At 38.9% G+C, this 19,706-nt stretch overlaps 1 long non-coding RNA gene across 26 annotated transcripts in view; it reads right to left on the bottom strand.

The window, feature by feature from the left end:
* LOC110596936 (uncharacterized) overlaps positions 1-19,706 on the bottom strand; it is a 98,951-nt gene that overhangs the window by 48,822 nt on the left and 30,423 nt on the right. For 23 of the 26 annotated variants that reach the window (XR_013434956.1, XR_013434964.1, XR_013434965.1 and 20 more), the window contains one exon: positions 17,407-17,570. This is a non-coding gene — a long non-coding RNA (uncharacterized LOC110596936). Of the gene's footprint in view, positions 1-12,400; positions 12,518-17,406; positions 17,571-19,706 lie in introns of all 26 variants that reach the window. The other 3 variants (XR_013434953.1, XR_013434954.1, XR_013434952.1) reach the window with 1 other exon arrangement.

The raw sequence follows: 19,706 nt of genomic DNA, 5'->3' as shown, positions 1-19,706 counted from the left end.
CTGGTCCTGGATTAGAGGGGAGAGAAGAGGCAGAAGGGAGAGGAAGTAATCCCTATCGGCAGAGATACATTAATAATCTGGCATCATAGGAACTGTTATTTCTCTGAATCTGTAGGAGATTGGTTCCAAGACACCACCACCCTCAGGATACAAAACTCCACGGATGCCAGGTGTGGTGGAACATTCCTGCAATGCCAACGACTTGGGAGGCTAAGGCAGGAGGACTGCAAGTTGGAGGCCAGCCTGCACAACTTAGTAAGACCCTCAGCAATTTATTCTGTCTTTAAATAAAACATAGGAAGAACAGAAGACAGAGTTCAGTGGTAAAGGCCCCCTGGATGCAATCCCTAGTTCAAACAAACAAAAAACAACATTAAGGCTCAATTCCTTTTCATAAAATGGCATTATACTCACATATAGCCTGTATACATCTACTTGTATACTTCAAATCATCTCTAGATTACTTATAATGTATAATATAGTATGAATGCTATGTAAATAGCTGTTATGCTGATAATTAATGATGATAATAAAAGTCTGTAAATATGTTCAGTGTACTTTTCTCCCAAATATTTTTCATCCACCATTGGTCAAATCTTTGGATGAATATAGAAAACTGATTATACTAATCCTAATCAGAGCTAGTGTTGACTGAATACAAATCACATACCCAGCTGATGCTAGTCATTTACATATATAATTCTTGCAACATTAATTAGAAGTGTGTTATTTGATTTCCAAACACATGGGGGTTTCCTAGTTATTGTTTAATTGTTGCATATAACTTAATTGCACTGTAGTCAGAAATACACTCTTTATGATTCTATTCCTTGAAATTTATTGAAAAATGTACATCATGTATTAATGTATATTATTTCTAACATTCAATTTTCTCACAAATGAGGAAACTGGAGTTCAAATATTTAATCACTATGCTAAAAGCAGCACCTAGGTATAGCACTGCAGCCAAGATAAAGAAAAGCACCCATCTCACTTCATGAGTCCCTTTCCCCAAAGCTATGCTGTATCTGAAAAAAGAGATAAAATAAATTTCATATTATGTATATTTTACCACAATAAAAAATAAAGTAAATAGGCCTACAATCCCAGAGACTCAGGAGGCTGAGGTAGGAGGATTGCAAATTGAAGGCCAGCCTCTGCAACACAGGGAGACCTGGTCTCAAAATAAAAAATAAACAGTGATGGGGACACAGCTCAATGGTAGAGTACCCCAAGCACAAAAAAGAAAAAAGTAAACATAAAAATGAAAAACTTGCAATTTAGTTTTATCTATATTTAGAGAGCTCCCTCACATCCTCTGATATGAATTACATTTTTAAAGAATTTACACTTTTTTTTAACATAACAACACACCTGGTAGGCAATAAAAACTTTGTTCATGTGCCTCTCTTAAAGTTTGATCTTTACGTGCTAATCCCATCTGTGAGGAATCATCTACTTTTGTTCTACAGGCGAATTCCACCATGTGAAGTATGATAATTATTATATGGTAGGATTTATGAGTCAACTATCTTGCAGCTCTGTTGGTTTTTCTTACTATAAGTTCTAATCTAAGTCCAAAACTGTTTACAAGGGAATCTCTCGGCAGAAAGCAAAAGACTACATGGATCAATCTAAGCCTATTTTATACCAAAAACACAGTGTGCCTCCCACACTTAGATATAAGAGATGTTTAGATTAGGACTTAGAGGTTCAGAGAGGCATCTGCTCCGGGCCATGAAGTTCATGGGAAAAGGCAGGTGTAGACATCTGAAGACTTGCACAGATAGGACATGCCTAAGAAAGGCAAGATTCCAATGTTAACCAAATCCTTCTACTCACAATGTGGTGCATGGGCCCAGCGACTTGCTAGGTGAGTGCCCTCTAACCAGTTAACTTCTTTAAGTCTTGGTTTCCTCAGTTGGAAAATGGGGTAATGATACATGAACCTCAGAGGCTGTTGTGAAGATTAGGTTTGCAAAGCACTGGAAAAGTGGGTATACAATAAATGCTGGTTCTTTGACTTCTAATAAATATGGAACACTTAACTTTTGCCCTTGTATCTTCCAAGTTCCATCCTCCTTACTCTGCCTCATTCAGCATGAACTCTGTTTACTCTTTTCAGATTCTCTGTAACTAAGTCAATTTCCTATACTACTTAGATGCCTCAATAAAGGGTAGAGTTCTATTTGTCTTCACAGGAACCTATCAGAACAGTAAATTACTAATGCTAATTAAAGAGAAGGTCTTGAGACTATCCTATGGTTCCTGTATTTAAACCCCAGCTCCACCCCCTGCTGTATAAAGCAACTTCTTTGTCCCTCAATTTCTTCATTGTAAAACTGGGATAAAAGTTTTACTTAGTAAAGTTTATATTTTGAAATAAAATGAGATAATATGTGTACATGACATGCAATATATGAAGAATGTTAAGGCCTGGAAGGCCCTTAAAACATCTGTTCCAAATTTTGCATTTGACAAATGAGTTCAGTGAAGCCCAGAGGGTAGATGAGCTGCCCAGGGTCACACACCATTAGCCTATGACATAGCACATGCCTTTTTGTAAATGTTGACTTTGTTTTCTCACCACTTTCTGCCATACTGTTATAAATTTATCCGGCTATACTGGGAGGAGAAAAATAAGTGTTGTGTCCTTAAATGTGCATATTTCTCTTTCTTTTTCTTCTATTTATTTATTCATTCTCTCTCTCCCCCCCCCGCCCTCTTTCTCCTCTTTATTTTTTTTCCTTTTTTGTATTAGGCAATGAACCCAGGGGTGCTTTACCACTGACTTACATTTCATACATCTCAGCCCTCTTAATTTTTTTATTTTTTGAGACAGGGTCTTACTAAATTGCCTAGACTGGCCTCTACATGGAATCCTCTTGCTTTGGCCTCCCGGGTAGCTGGGATTACAGGCATGTGCCACCACACCCACCTGCTGCTTATAAAAGTTGAAGATGATACAGTGTGGTGACAATCATAGACTCATTTGAATCAGAAAGGCAGTGATGAGAAGCACTTGACTTAAAACTGGTGGCATCATTTGTTACATGAATCTCTTTCATCCCCTGCATTGCAGTGAACACCATGAAAGCTTGTGGCTTCTGCAGATGAGACAGGCATGCAAGGGCTACAAAACCCTGCAATTTAAATAATCTGAGGGTAGAAGGCAGGCAATGCTTTCTACAAGCTCCATAAAGAAGGTACTGTCCTGAAGTCAAAGGAGGAGAAAGCAGCAACAATGGTAGCAGCAGATGCAAGGAAGCAAAGAAATGGAGTATGTACCAGTGGTTAACTGTTGAGGCAAGAATATATAGAGAGAAAACAGAAAATAAAAATAAAAATAACAGAGTTACTTTGGATTAGGTAGAGAGAAGTGAAGAGAGGGGAGGAGTATGGGGGTAGGAAGAACAGTAGAATCAATCTGACATTATTATCCTATGTACATATATGACTACATGACTGGTGTGATTCTACATCATATACAACCAAAAGAATGAGAAATTATACCCCATTTATGTATGACGTGCATCCTACTGTCATGTATAACTAATTAGAACAAATGTTTTAAAAAGATAAAAAAAACAAGGAGGAACAGAGAAAAACAAGGACTCATGAGGAAAAAGGGAAGTAGGGGAGAATAAGAAGAAAGAGAAAGAGAGAGAAAGAGAGAGAGAGAGAGAGAGAGAGAGAGAGAGAGAGAGAGAGAGAGAGAGTGTGTGTGTGTCACCTAGAAAGACAATATCCACATGTAAAGCATGTGCAGGAACTCACACCTTCCTGGGCAGACTACCCTATCTGTGTGGGAGAAAGCACCTGGGTTTAGGTCCCTCAGGTCTCCTAAGAGTGTGGCTTGGACTTCTGCCCTAAAATTCCTTCAGATCTACGAAAAGGAGGGGAAAAAGGCTACAGAGCAGCCTGGTGGGGATGGCAGGAAAATGTTATAGTGGCAACATCTTAGTCTCCTGCCAGTGATGAGCAGCCCTCTGGGAGGGACACTGAGATATGAAGTTTCTTTTGTTGATTATTGAATGTGTCAGCCAGATGAGAGAAGAGGACTCAATGCAGGAAGAAGTCTCTATTAATCTTCCTGAGCACATAGCCAGTACAGAAGCAGCCATACTGTCTAATCCACTAGTTGTGTAACAAAATCATAAAGAAGCTGATACGTCACGTACACAAGCACTCATTTGAGGGGTTTTCTGAAGCTGTCTTCCCCTCCCCATTCTACTTATGTTGAGTGCAACCAGTCATGTTATTTGAAACAAAAATGACAGAAGATTTTTCCAAAGATTCTCCACCTCTTCAAAATCTTCTTACATTTTTATGTTTGATTACCAATGAAAACAGAAGTGGCAATTTATTAAGGTCCCTGCTTCCTACAACTTTTCTTCAACTTGAAAGGTAGAATAACTGAGATACTTGTGTGTTCTTTTCATCAATATTGCTACCATGTCCTTTCATCCACTGCAAACTCAAATTGACAAACCTTAGAAAACTGGGGCTGTGGAGAAGCACAGGCAGGTATCAACCATGCAGTTAACACGAGGTGCTACCTTGAGACATTGGTGAGAATTTCTGAGAATGTCAGCAGGACATTTCATAGCAGTTTTGCATCTCCTTCTCTAAACCTGGGAGTCTCAATGTTCAATGGGAAGATAAGAGCGTCCTAAAGAGCAACCTAATATTTGGTGCAGTTCAACCTTAACTTTTGTGAGTCTACAATTTCTTTATTTTTTTTTTTTCCTGTCTAATCCTTGGCACTATTTAAAGTCCTGAAAGAGCAATGAATAGACATTAAGAAAAGGAAAAAAAAGGTAGTGGGCAGCAGGGGACTTATGTATCTCATTATTCCATTCCTGTCCCCTCTTTGCCAGAACTATACCAGCAGAGGTGATGATGATATTGAGAGTGAGATGATGCTGCATGAGCAAGAACAGGTCCAAAACCTCTTTATTGACCAACAGAACATTATTTGATCACAGATTCTCCTTGGGACCTCAAGCTACCCCTTAGAACAGCAGTCAGCAAACTATAGCTTGCAGGCCAAGTCTAGCTAGCCACCTGTATTTTTATAGCCTTTGAGCCAAAAATTATTTTTATAAAGTTAAAATGGTTATAGAAATATCTATACAGTAGCCTTATTTTGCCTTTTTACCCACAAAGACTGAAGTATGTATTTAGGTTTGCTTGCCTCTGGTCCATAGGAACTACAAGCTACCTATAGTCTTGGCTGGTATTTTTTTCTGATTTTAATCCCTCTATCCAAATAGCCAAACAGTATAATTCTAGGAATTACATGAAGAAAATAATCAGAGATATGTGAAATAATTATTGTTTGAAAATTCTTTATAATGTTATTTATCATTGTATTGAGTATAAAAATCTATAGAATTGCTAAAATTTATCTTATAAATCAGAAACCATTTCAGGTTCTAAATGAAGATACATTCATATGATGAAATATTACATTTCATGTGTGTGTGTGTGTGTGTGTGTGTGTGTGTGTGTGTGTGTGTGTATGTGTGTGTGTGTGGTGTCGGGGAATTGAAACTAGGGCCTTGCGCATGTTAAACCACTAAGCTATATCTCTAGCTCACAACTATTTTTAAAAATCATACTTTTGGACCTGGGAGTTTAGCTCAGTAATAGATCACTTTTGTAGCATGTGCAAGGACCTGGATATGATCCCTTGCACTATCACTGAAACACAAAATCTGGACTCTTCCCCAGCTTAAATTCTGATATTTTATGTGAAATAATCTCATATCAGCAATTAAAAATGTGTCAATGGTAATCTGTCGCACTTTTTTTGAAAATTTATTACAGGAAATCTCAAACATACAAAATTAAAGAATATAATATAAAGAACCCCTACATACCCAGACACCAAAATTATATACTTGGAGTCAATCTTGTTTCATCTATATCTTCTACCTTCTCACACCACATAAGGTATGATTTTATCCACAAACCCTGAAGAAGCTTTAGAAGAAAATAACTTTAAAAAACCCATAATTTTAAAAAAGTACAAATTTATATTTTTGATTTCCCCAATTGTCTAAAAAAAAAACCCTATAATTTATCCAAAACAAAATTCAAATACTATCCCTACTTTATACTGTTATGTCCCATAAGTCTTTTTAAAGATATAAGCTCCTCTTTATTTGTCCTTGCAACTCATTTGTTGAAGAAAATAGCTAATTTCTCCTGTAAAGATACAGTCTGGGGGAGCTGGGGGTGTGGCTCACCGGTAGAGTGCTCACTTAGCACATGTGAAGCGCTGGGTTCGATCCTCAGCACCACACAAAAAACAAATAAATAAAATAAAGGTATTGTGTCCAACAACAATTAAAAATAAAATAATAAAAAAAATATATAGTCCAGATGTATTGCTTTCATTCCTTTATTGTTTAACATGTTCCTCTGTGCCCTGTACTTCCTGAGAATTAGAAATTACACCTAGAGGTTTGGGCGGAGTTAGGCCCAGTTTTGGGCAAGACTTCTTGCCAAGTGGAGCTGTGCATTTTTATCTGGAGGCAAATAGTGTCTGGCTTTCTTTCTAGTGGTGCTAGCTGCCACCAGATTTTTGCTAGATCTTGTAATTCTTTAGAGAGTATACATATTCTACATTTATTCTACACATATTCTATTATTTTTCTGTACTTATTAGATAAAATATTCTAAAAGAGAAACTTCCCAATCCAATTATTTGGTGACTCTGAGGTATGATTCATAAAGGAAAAGTAAAATACATGCTTGATTCTTTTCTTCATCCACTGACATCACACTGAATGACTACGTGTGTTTCTCTTACCATCACATTGCAGCATGTTTTCCTAAGCCACATCCACAAATGCACACTGAGAATCTTTGGTACTTCCTGAGAGATACAGCAGTGGGTTATGACTGGGACAGAAGTGGCAAGAAGCCTCAGTTACCCCCAGTACCCTTTCAGATACACTGACTATTATGTATAACAATACACATTGACTTAATTGCTTTCCACAGGCGGACCCACAAAGTAGCAATTAGAGATTCAGACATCAGAAAGAACCTGTCCTTGACCTTAGAGGCTCCTTGTCTAATTGCTCAGGGGGGAAACTGCCACAAAATAATGAGTGCCATACACATTTGCATGAGAACATACACAAGGACACACTGCATTCTAACAGGTAGGGGACAGGGCAGCCAAGCCTCCATAGATGCAGTACATATTCACTGAGTGGGCCTGAAAAGGTGTGTAGAAGGAAGAGAGCCTGCACAGAAGCAGAAAGACAAAAGTATGGAAATGCCCTTCACCTGCCTTTACAGGTAGATGGTATGCTTTATCACACTTCTGGCCTGCTTTCAACATGGAGTCCTAAGCAAAAAGCTAGAGTTACCCTGGATAGGATGAGAACATAGTCTGTCTATCTCTCCCCTCTGGCCTAGCTTGGCTGTCAAGTTATAACCATCTAACAGAAGCAGAGGAGCTTGTTGGCCTACACCTATTACCCAGGTTGGTTCCACTGCTATTAATCAGCAGGGACCTGAGACTCCAGAGACCTCTGCCTTCCACAAGAACCTGGCCAAAAGCCTGCACCTACAGATAAAGACTAGAAGGAAACTGGAAGAAATAAACATAGGCTAGGCATGGTGGTGCATGCCAGCAATCCTAGCTAATCAGGAGGCTGAGGCAGAAGGATTGCAAGTTCAAGGCTAGCCCAGACAACTCAGTAATATCCTGTCTCAAAAAAAAATTTTTAAAGAGTTGGAGGATGTATCTTAGTGTTGGATTACCTGTCCGTTCAATCATCTCCAGCACTGAATTGAGGGGGGGAGGTGGAACTTGTTTATAACACTTATTTCATAATAAATACAACAGAATCTCTTCAGTGCAAAAGCAAAGCATACAAAAAACGCTGTATAAGTAAATTTTATATAAGTTTGGTTCCAAATGTTCACCCTTGAGAAAACATATCATGTTCACCAAGAGAAGTCACCTAGGGGTAAGGAAAAAGTCTCAGGTCTTTGTCCTGCCTCCTGCTGTGAGTCTCACCCTATACATTAGGGGATGCTACTACCCCAAGATAGCCTTCATCTCCCAGTATGAGCAGAAAGAGGATCCTTGGTGTGTACTAAATGATGACTCACTGACAAATTAAAATAAGATACCTCACCCCCAGCTTCACACCCTCCCAGCAACATATGGTCCTTGTTCTCCTTTCCAATGGGAAAAGTCTGTGATTAGTTTATAGGGAAAAGCTGCCAGGCAGAGTTCTGGGCTCTTTCCTGGGTCTGATAAAGATATTTTTGGAAGAGGACACAGTGCCTTCAGTAAAGAGCCTATCCTAACCCTACTTTCCATCTTTCATTTGCCATCTCCCAGGCAACCTGCCCTGTTCTCTCTCCCTCATTCTTTCCTTTCTATTTCATCATCACCTTCTACCTAACCTCTGCCCTCTTGCACCCACCCACCAAGCCTTCTTATACATGGGGCTCATCACTGAAGAAACCACTTCTGCCAAAGACACCAACCATACATTTTTTGATATTAAGGGATATAATTTTTAAAGGCAAACTAGAAGATTACTATTTGGGTTCTGGGTTTTTTTTTTAAGGTACTTATATTTTAATATACTATGGAAGATGTATGTTGTCTGAATTTGAGAAAAAAAAGGAAACGTGAAACTGGAATAGAATTTAAATGAACAAGACTGGCTATGAGTTGAAGATCAATGAAACTGAGGGATAAATACTGTGGAATTTTATACTAGCCTATTTTTTGGTCATCTGTCTGAAAAAATTCCATTAAAATAAAAAAAAAAATCAGATCTGGGCATGGTAGCACAAGCCTGTAATCCTAGCAACTCAGCAGGCTAAGGAAGGGGGATTGCTCATGAGACCCTGTCTCAAAATTAAAAATAAAAAGGAGTGGGGATGTAATTCAGTGCTAAAGCGCCCCTCAGTGGTAATTTCTAGTATTAAAAAAAAATCAAAGGATTCCTCCTGCTATGAGACCAGGTAAGGACTGCCTGGCATCCAGCTTCCCGCTGTCTCTCCAATTGCACCTCCCATCATACCTCCTGCTCTTCCATTTGTTTCAACATGGATTTCTGAAAGTCTAATATGTGCTGCCTCTTGCTGAGCATAACACACACCCTTATGGCTGACAGATAAGGTGCAGACTCCCCTAACACACCCCACATCTTTACAGGGTAAATAACTATTTTTCTTATTTATTTTTACTTTTTTGGCAGTAGGTTAGAGGGAATAGGAGCAAACAGATGCCCTGATGGATGTAGGCCTAGGATGTGGGCAAGCAGAAGGGAATGTGATCTAGCTAGGTAGATGGGAAGACAGGAAAGGCTACCCAAGGAAGGTCCCACTTGTGCACAGCAATGTTGTCTCCTTCCCCTGAGTCCCACCTCTCTCCTTGTGTGAATACTTCACTGCCTACATGCCCAAATCCTATCTCCTGGGATGCTTTCCTTGCCCCTCTCATGCAAGGTATGATCTCATTGGTGTCCCATCAACTGTAGCCACATCCAAACACCCAAATGCCTAGAGAAACCAGTTAGGTATCATGACTGAGGGTGCAAGACAAGTCCAAAACCAGAGGAGAACCAAAGATACATGTCCCTTTTCAAGTGTAGCCCACCATGGCTGGGTACAAATGTGGACTGAGCTTCCTCAGAAGAAGACATACAATGAATCAACAAATATATGAAAAAATGTTCATCATCTCTAGCAATTAGAGAAATACAAATCAAAAATACTCTAAGATATCATCTCACTCCTGCCAGAATGGCAGCTATTATGAAGACAAACAATAATAAGTGTTGGCGAGAATGTGGGGAAAAAGGTACACTCATACCCTGCTGGTGGGACTGCAAATCGGTGCAGTCTATATGAAAAGCAGTTTGGAAATTCCTTGGAAATCTGGGAATGGAACCACCATTTGAGCCAACTATCCTTCTCCTCAGTCTATACCCAAAAGTCTTAAAATCAGCATACTACAGGGACACAGCCACATTAATGTTTATAGCAGTACAATTCACAATAGCTAAACTGTGGAGCCAACCTAGATGCCCTTCAGTGGATAAACAGATTAAAAAAAAATGAGGCATATATACACAATGGAATTTTACTCAGCAATAAAAGAGAACAAAATCATGGCATTTGCAGGTAAATGGATGGCGTTGGAGAAGATAATGCTAAGTGAAGTTAGCCAATCCCCAAAAAACAAATGCCGAATGTTTTCTCTGATATAAGGAGGCTGACTCATAGTGGGGTAGAGAGGGGGAGCATGGGAGGAATAGATGAATTCTAGATGGGGCAGACAGATCAGAGGGGCAGGGGATTAGCAATAATGGTGGAATGTGATAGACATCATCATCCAAAGAAAATATATGAAGACATGAATTGGTGTCAACATACTTTATATAAAACCAGAGATATGAAAAATTGTGCTGTATATGTGTAATAAGAATTGTAATGCATTCTGCTGTCATTTATTTTTTTAAAAAATCAATAAAAAATCAATAAAAATATAAAGCAAAACTGGCTGAGGCAGGATTGTGATTTTTAGGATAGTGTGGGGATATAAGCAAAACTGGACTTTACATGCTATGTATACCTTTATTTTACCTATGAAAATTCACATAAAATTAAGATGTATGAAATCTTCAAATTGGAAAAATTTGGTTGAAAGATTTAAAAAATACTTTATGAGTTGGATGCAGTGGAGCCCTCTTATAGTTCCAGCTATTTAGAAGGTGGAGGCAAGAGGATTACTTGAGCCCAGGAGTCCAAAGTTAAACACAGAAAGACCGCATTCTCAAAAAAATAAATAAATAAAAACATATTGTGGGACAAACAAAATGTGTCTTGCAATTCAAACTAAGCAGTTACTTTCAATTGGCCTCCACCTCCAGCTGAGCAGACAGTGTTGAGGTTCCCTTCTTCTATAGCATGGGGCCTACAGACATAAGGGAGTTTGTGGAAATAGGCCTAGTCATCTGGAAGCCTTCCATGGCAGTTCCTTTCTAAAGAAAAGGAGAGCATACAAGGCTCAAGTAGACACTCTCAGTGGATGCCACAACAGCAATGTTGTCTCCTTCCCCTGAATCCCACCTCTCTCCATTCCAACATAGGCTGCTCCACCTAGAAGCCCTGGGAACCCAATTAACACAGTAGAGGAACACAGGTTCTTTCTGTTCAATAGAAGATGAAAGAAGAAACTAAGGCTCAGAGAGGTTAAACAATTTCTTCCAAATCCCACTGGAACTGGAATTCAAACTTGAGCTGCCTCAGTTCAAAACCAAAGCTCTTCCCATTACAGAATGTCTCTTAGAAATGTTCTTAATCATAGGTGATGCTGCATACAAAAGTAGCTGATGTGGGAGAAAGACTAGTGAATTTTGTTTCTGATTAAAAAATAAATAGAAACTGGGTAGTGATGGAACACTAGAAGACAATTAAAATGAATGAACTACTGATACAATTTCAATGAATCCCAAAGCATGATACTAAGTGAAAGAAGGAAGTCCCCAAAGGTTTCATATTATATGATTCCATTTTTGAAACATCTAGAAAAGACAGAAGTACTGTGATAGTCAACAGGTCAGGCAGTGGTTGCTAGGGGATAGGGATGTAGGAGAATATGACTACAAGGGACAACATGATGGAGCTTTTTTGAGGAGATGAGATTATTCTATATCCTGATCATGGTGGTGGCTGCATGAATCTATACATTTGCTAAATTTGAAGACCTGTATGTAAGCATGAATGTGTCCACAAACACACTATTACACCCAAGTCCGTTATGTTAATTTAAACAAAATAATGCTGAATCCTAGATCTAATCCTTATTAGCAGGGTGCCCTCAGAAACATTCCATAATCCTCATGAGCCTCAGTTTTCCCACTGGGTAGTAGTGTGTGATTGAAATGAAGGACAAAGAATGCTGGACACTCTAAAAATGATGTAAGTAAGAAAGGACTGTCCTTGTTAAACTTCTAAGAGTCTGTAGCCAGCAATTCAGCACCATGCCACACAGGCAGCTGTCAACACTGGATCCCACTCAGGGAGCAGATAAAGGCACTGTGTCCTCAGTTAGAGGGGTGGCTCAAATCATGGGACATTGTCTCATCACTGACATACCCTAAAACCTTCATTTTCTTCATGTGTAGTAGAGAAATAAACTGGGATTTAAAATAAACATTGGAAAGTTGTGAGGTAAATAAACCAACCAATGAGAGGCCCTTGAGAAAGGAGGTGGCAGATTCTGCATCCCAGACCAGGCACAGTCCCTAAGAAGCCCCAGGAACCCTCACTGAATCATGAGATCTGAGTGATACTGCTTGTGAATCTGGTTCAAGCCCTCCATAAAGCAGATAAAGCCATCTAGGACCTTTTTTTCTGCATGAGGCCTATCCCCTTGGATGTTGTGGTGGACCTCCTCCTCTGTGAGATGCTTGGCAGCAGCAGCAGGAAGCAGGACCTCCAGAATTTTAGAGACTCAATGAAGCTGCAGAGGCAAAGGAAAACACAGGGTGGTGGCAAGAAAATAGAGATACTCAGAGCACAATGAACTCTTTCTGGAGATGGTGCATGAGGGTCCACCTCCCCACGAGTGTGTTTTCATCTGATACTAACGTTCATGATTTCATTATAAGATATAAGTCTGAAGGAAGACCATGAAGGTTGCTTTTGCTTTAATTTCAGATAAATCAGAAACTTTGTGAGCACCCAGGCCCAGCAAGGTTGTAGCTTTGCACCATCATAAAAATAAAAGAATTAAAACTGTGACACCACAAAGCTCCAGTCATATAGTCACTGACACTTGCACCATAGGGTGCAGTATCACTGAGTCCCATTGCTATTTTTTTTTATTGTAGTAAAATACACATAACAAAATGTACTGCTTTAACCAATTTTGATTGTGTAAGTCAGTAACATTAGGTACATCCACACTGTTGTGTAATCATCACCCTAAATACTTTATCACTATATTTAACCTATGCAATTGTGTTTTAATTCTTACATTTTTTTGGGGAAAACAAAACAGACATCATCTTGTTATCAGAAAAAAAGGGCAGAAATGATAGCGTATGCATATACCTAAGCAACAAAGATGAAAAACTGCTCTCAAACTAAAATCCTCATAGCCAGAACAGGTAATGCTACTTGTTCTGTTCTAGCTGCTTGTGAGAGAATTTAACCCAATAGGAAACAAACTCTGAGTATGAGGGCAAAGGGCACAGGCTATAGGTGCAGTGGATCCAGACAGTTTTACAGGGTACCTAAAGAATACAGGGCATAAGTAGACATTCAAAAGATCATTCCTCACAGTTCTCTTTTTTGTCCTATGCACTTAGCACTGTCCTTGGCATTCAACCCTTGACTATAGTAAGCAACTCATTCCAGGGGACTGTAATGGAAATTTTCCAGATCTTAATTTTTTTCATTCTTCTCCCCTTATGTTCTTTATTTTTAATTGGCTTGATATTAATCATGCTAAACAGTACAAGCTGAATCAAATCTCTTTGATTCCGTGGGTAAACCATAACCTTAAAATAACCTCAGAGCTGTTTCAAAACAAACACTCTGAAGAAAAAAAAAAAAAAAACAACTGCTAAACTTTCAGGGTTTGAACTAAGAACTATTCACAAATTAGTAAGCAGACATAATTCAGGACAGGAGCTGAAGATCTTAAATATCCAAGGATTCATGTGAGAAGGTACTGCATCACTGTGATCCTCTTGTCCTTTAGTGTCACTGTGTCAAGAGTACTGCCCATACTCCACCATGGTACTCCTCCTCCTCAGGGTGGTTTCGGGACACAAGACTTAATAGGAAAAACAGTAAGTCTTTCTCCATCTGGCTGAGGCTTATTCCTACAAAAGGCATTTGCTTTTCATCCACACAGATGCAGAAAATGAGAAACAGAAGAGGCAATGCTTTCTTTTGAAGGGAAGTTTTATAGAAGAATATAGTTCTTGGTTAAAAAGTCTAGAAGTTAGCATATTTTTCTGTTATCAAACCAAACAGCAGCAGACTAGACCCTAGTTGTGCTGATAGCACCTAGATATCACATGCCATATTGAGTAGCCTGATGTCTCATCCTTTGAGGAAGAACATTCTGGAGTAAGTATTAATAGGTTAAGAAAGACTGGAAAACACTTGTACATTGTTGGAGGGACTACAGGCTAGTACAACCACTCTGGAAAGAAGTCTGGAGAGTTCTCAACAAATTAGGGATGGAACCATATGATCCAGCTATCCCACTCCTGGGTATTTTCCCCAAAGATCCAGAATCGTCATACTATAGCAACACAGCCACATCAATGTTTATAGCAGCACAATTCACAATAGCTAAATTATGGAAGCAACCCACATGTCTGTCAATAGATGAATGGATTGAAAAACTGTGATATATGTATACAGTGGAGTTATACTCAGCCATTAAAAAAATGAAATTATGGCATTTGCTGGTATATGGATAGAAATGGAAATATTATGCTAGCTGAAATTAGCCAAACTCAGAAACTCAAAGGTTGAATGTTTTCTCTCATATGGGGAAGTTAGAATTAAAAAATCAGGGAGGGAAGGATAAGATTACATAAAGAACCAATCAAGTACAAATTAATAGACAAGTGAAACAAGTGTAGTAGACGGGTATAAGGGGAGATTGGTACAAGGGCAACATGTGAAATCCCATCTCATGTATACTTAAAGTTTTCTTAAAATTAAAAAATAAAAGTTCCAGGAGGCCAGGGCTGAATTTTGTTCATATATTTTCAGTTGCACCTGGTAAAATGCTACGCCCATAGCAGTTATTCAAAATATATTAACTGAGGGCTGAGGCTGTAGCTCAGAAGTAGAATGCTTGTGTACCCTGTGCAAGGTTGAATTGAATGCAAGAAAGAGGAAAATAATTAAGAATCAAAAAGACAAGAATTCGAGAGAGTAAAAATTGTGCTGCAAAGGACATAAAGCTAAGGCAATACTCTTGAATTCAAAATATATTCAGTGCTATGGATGAACTGTTCAGCTCTGAGACAGTCACATAGTGGCAGGCAGCACAGGAGTGGTGAGGAGATGATAATGGCAGAAGCTGAGAGGATCTTCATTAGGAATATAGAAATATCTCAGATAATGCAGAGGAGGTGGCAGAACAGCTTCATGCTAGAAAGAGGCAAGACTTTGACTCAGGTCACTCAAGGTTAGACCTCAACTCTTTCTTTTGGCAGCTTCATGATCTCAAGGACCAAACCTCTCCTAGTCTCACTTTTTACAACTAGAAAGAGAACATGCCCCATCTAGGAATTCCTGTGTTCATGCTAGAAACACCTTATGGGCTGCCAGGAAGATAGTGATATCACATCCTAAAGTGGAACAAATTATATTCCATACATGTTTGCTTATGTCAAAATGAATGCCAATATTATATATAACAATAATGCATTAATAAAAACATTAAAAATAAATTAGATGTGCTTCAGTTATTTGTTTTTATCCTGCATAGCACTCTTTACAATCTGATTAAATACATACTTTTGATTATTAGTTTTAATCAATCTTTCCCAATAGACTCTGATCCCAAAGGGAAAGGCCAATGCTGTTCTATTCTCTAGTGGAACAGGGCATGGCTCACACTGGGGAGTCTGTGACAAGTGAGCAGCCCAAACTTAGTTATAATGACAACTTTTCCAGAAATTATAATAATAACGGCACCATTTCTGTTACTACAGAAATAGGAGAGATTACATTTATTTAAGGAGAAAATAAACAGAAAGGGTATAGTCAGGCAAGTTGCCTCTAGTCAACTAGCCTTGACATAAGGTTCAAGAATCAATGAGAATCAGCACTGGACACAAGAGTAATTACAGACCCATGGAGGACATAGACCACCTATTCCAGAAAGCAGCTGATAGGCAGACTCAATAGGGCCATAATACAGGTGAGTTCATTCCATGTTCTGTTAGAGAACAAAATCCTTTCAGAGTCTGGTGAGGCCTAAGTCTCCTGACACTTCTGACTGTACCTCTCTAGCTCACTCCAGTGCTCCATCACACTAGCCTTCTTTTTGGTTCCCAGTGTCAAAATGCCTCCCATATCAGGGCCTTTGCACATACGGATCCTTCTGCTTCCATGTTCTTCCCTTCAATTCCTACCCTCCTCTCCCAATCTGTTTCTCCTAATAACCTTTGCAATACTTCAGGTCTAAGTTCAAACATCACCTCCTCCACGAAGCTGTCCCTGACTTTCCAGACCAGATCAGATGATAATTAAAGTTTCACAGACTCTTGAATATCATAACATGTATTTTTTTTCATAGCCTAAGTTATTTTTCCTCATTGGGCTATAAATCTCCCCTCTGAGTAGGAGCTTCAAAGACAGTTGAATGAATAGTAAATGTATGAATGCATAAATGAAATCATATACTTATTGACCCACATTGCTGCATTCTATGCACACAGTTTCCATTGTGGAGGATAAAAAGATGAAAATAGTCTTGACACTCAAAAAGCCTAATGTGTATGAAATATGAATAGAAGACAATGTACAATAGATGTCTGAAGGAGTTTCAACAAAAATCCAGAGGGAGTCCAAAGCTTTAGCTATAAACAGTGGGGCCTAAAATGGACCACTAGGCCCCACTAACAGGTCACACTTCTCTGATCATTGATCAGAGCAGCACTAATGAAGCCCAAAATGATCTGAGTTTTTACACTGGATGGTTAGGGGAGTGGAGGTCTCCTTAGCAACAATGAGGAAGCAAGAGTCAAAGTTTATTGACTGATCTAGGAAGCGATCACTGCTTTCTAATTCCTAGGATCCTCACTTAATTTCAGCTCTTCATAGCTTGGCTCCTATTCAGTTAAGAGTGCTACTGATCCTTTGTTCTTAGCCTCTGTCACTAACAAATGGCCTATTATTGCTTCAAGTCACCAAGCTTTAATAACAAAAGAAAGATAACTCAGAATAGAAAACAAACAAACAAACAAAAAAAAAAACAAACAGGAAAAAAAATGAGGTTTAGGCAGTATCTAGAAATTACAGTGTGATAGGTACTGCACTAAAAATAATTAAATATCAAATTCTGGTTTAGAATATTCATGATATACTTTTGACAGCTCAGTATTGGCTTTGCTGCCTACTACTTCTAGCTACTATACAAGTCACATATACTACTCCTAAACTTCGGAATCTACCTTGAAAGGAGAGCTGTAACTTAAAAAGAATGTTTAAGATTAATTAGTACTTGAGAGATTTTATTCCTCATATGAATAAAACTGACAAAAAAAATTTGTCTTGAAAATTATTGTTCCTAAATTTATCTATTCCCTATCATCTTGGAAACCCAATCCCACAAATTTAGGAGAAAAGAATAAATATAAGGAGAGCACTCACCTCCACTATAGAGTGGGCTATTTTGCTCAGTGGGGTGGGATAGTCAGGTTGGGTTTCTGTGCTTTGGGCTGCACTATGATTGGGTAACTCTACAGGAGGCACTGGCAAATGAACACTTCACACATTTGCTGGGCAGTCATCGACTCACACTCTCTTCATCCCTCCTGAAAAAACAAATGAAAGCACACATGAATGTGCTTAGCCTGGGGCAGTAACACTTGAGAGTCCATTCTGCTGTCTTCTCCTTTGCTTCATACTGGATAATCATTCTATGGCAATTCATAAAATTAACAATTTGTAAATCAGCTTTGGGACAAACAATCAGATCAAAGGGCTGGAAATAGAATGCAGATAATATTTCTATGCCCAAACAATAATCTTAGAAAAGATTAAGTGTGCCTAAAATAAATGCAATAGAAAACATGAGGAGAAACTGACTTGAAAGAAATGAACAGTTCTTACATCATGAAAGTTCCCAAATGTAAAAGAAGGACACAGGTTTGAAACTCTGGTATTCAAATACATATGTTTGGATGTGCCCTGAACCCTGTCAAAGTGCCTTTAACTTTGACATAACCTGTTCTTGTCTGCTTCCAGGAGGAGACTGTAGCAGCGTTCCATATAGTCATTCTGCAGGTCCTGGTGGGTAGGGAAGTAGTTGGTGGTGAGGGGGGCATGTTAGAGCACTGAGAGACTTCTATTCCACTCCAGCTGTGCAACAGAAGTCTGACACTCACTACAGGGGGAGCATACAGTGTCAGAACTTCCTTGTAAACTGGGTTGGGAGGAGTATGTGTGGTCACCATGGCAAGTTTAGGATAAGAAGGCAAGAGACAGGAAAAGAATGGGAAAAAACTGTTCATGGTAAAAAGTGATAAAATTGCCAGGACAGGGAGGGAAAAAAGGAAAATGGTGATGGAGGGAGAAAGAAAAAGAAACAGTGCACAAGCTTCTCCAATCCCATCATGCAAGTAGGATTCACAGCTGATATTTTCATTTTCTGCTGATCATGAACTATAGTCACAATGCCAGTTAGGTTACTGTAGGGCAGGAAGGATTACATGTCCAAGCAAATCAACATTCTGAAAACAGATGAGAGGCTCAGGCCAGAGTCTCTCAAGGGGACTGCAGAGTGGTTGGGTGGGGAAAAAGCTTAGTCTGATTTGAGAGCAAAATAGCACATAGTACCAGAAATAAGAAATACTTTCAGAACTTCAGGACTAAGTAACAGATCTAAAGAGGCAAGAGGAAAATCCAAGGAAGGAAAATTATGAGATTGGAGCATTAAGAGACAGAGTTGACAATCCAGAAATGAAAAGTAATCACCAGAGTAGGAGCAACCACATGGGTCTGACTGGAATTGTCTGCTCTTCAGTTAAATAGCATTTCTGAATCTTGGAGATTGCTAACATTTAGAACCATATAATTCTTGGTTGTGGAGGGATGTTCTGAACATTGTACAATATTGAGCATCATCACTATATTCTCTTCACTAGGTGCCAGTGCCTCCCTCTAGTGGCAAAACCCAGAAATGTCTGCAGGTACTGCCATAAAGTCCCCAGAGAGCAAAATTTTACCTAATAAGAATCAGGGGGGAGATAGGGAGGGCAGCAGAATACAACTGACACTAGAATTGCTGTATGTATACATATGGATGTATAACCAATGTGATCCTGAAATGTGTACATGTGGAAAAATGAGAATTCATACCCTATTTGAAACAAATGTATGATATGTCAAGATCATTGTACTGTCTTGAGCAACTAACAACAAAAAGAATCACTGAAAGTTATAAAGCAGTGCTATGGTTTGGATGCAATTTTTCCTTCAAAGGCTTGTGTGTTGGGGGTTGGTCCTCAGTGTAGGGAGAGAAGTGTGGAACCTTTAAGAGGTTCCTAATGGGAAGTGATTAGAAAGGATTAGGGTAATTCAGGTGGGACTCTGAGATAGTTCTTGATTAGCTCTTGGTAGTTCTGGCCCCTCCCCATGCTCTGGTTCCTGTCTCTTCACATGATCATCCCTCTCACAGGTTATTTCATTGTTATGCCACCCACTACCATATGATGTATCCAGAGGGCATTCATCAGAGCTGGCATCATGCAGCTTGAAATTTCAGCCTTCCAAACTGTGAACTAAATAAACATCTTTGTTTTAATTGATTTTTAAAAATATATGACAGCGGAATGCATTACGATTCATATTACACATACAGAGCATATTCTTCATATCTCTGGTTGTATATAAAGTATGTTCACACCAATTTGTGTCTTCATACATATACTTTGGATAATGATGTTCAT

Source organism: Ictidomys tridecemlineatus, chromosome 2 (genome assembly GCF_052094955.1).
Source record: "Ictidomys tridecemlineatus isolate mIctTri1 chromosome 2, mIctTri1.hap1, whole genome shotgun sequence".
NCBI lineage: Eukaryota > Metazoa > Chordata > Mammalia > Rodentia > Sciuridae > Ictidomys > Ictidomys tridecemlineatus.
This window is presented reverse-complemented; position numbering and strand designations above follow the sequence as displayed.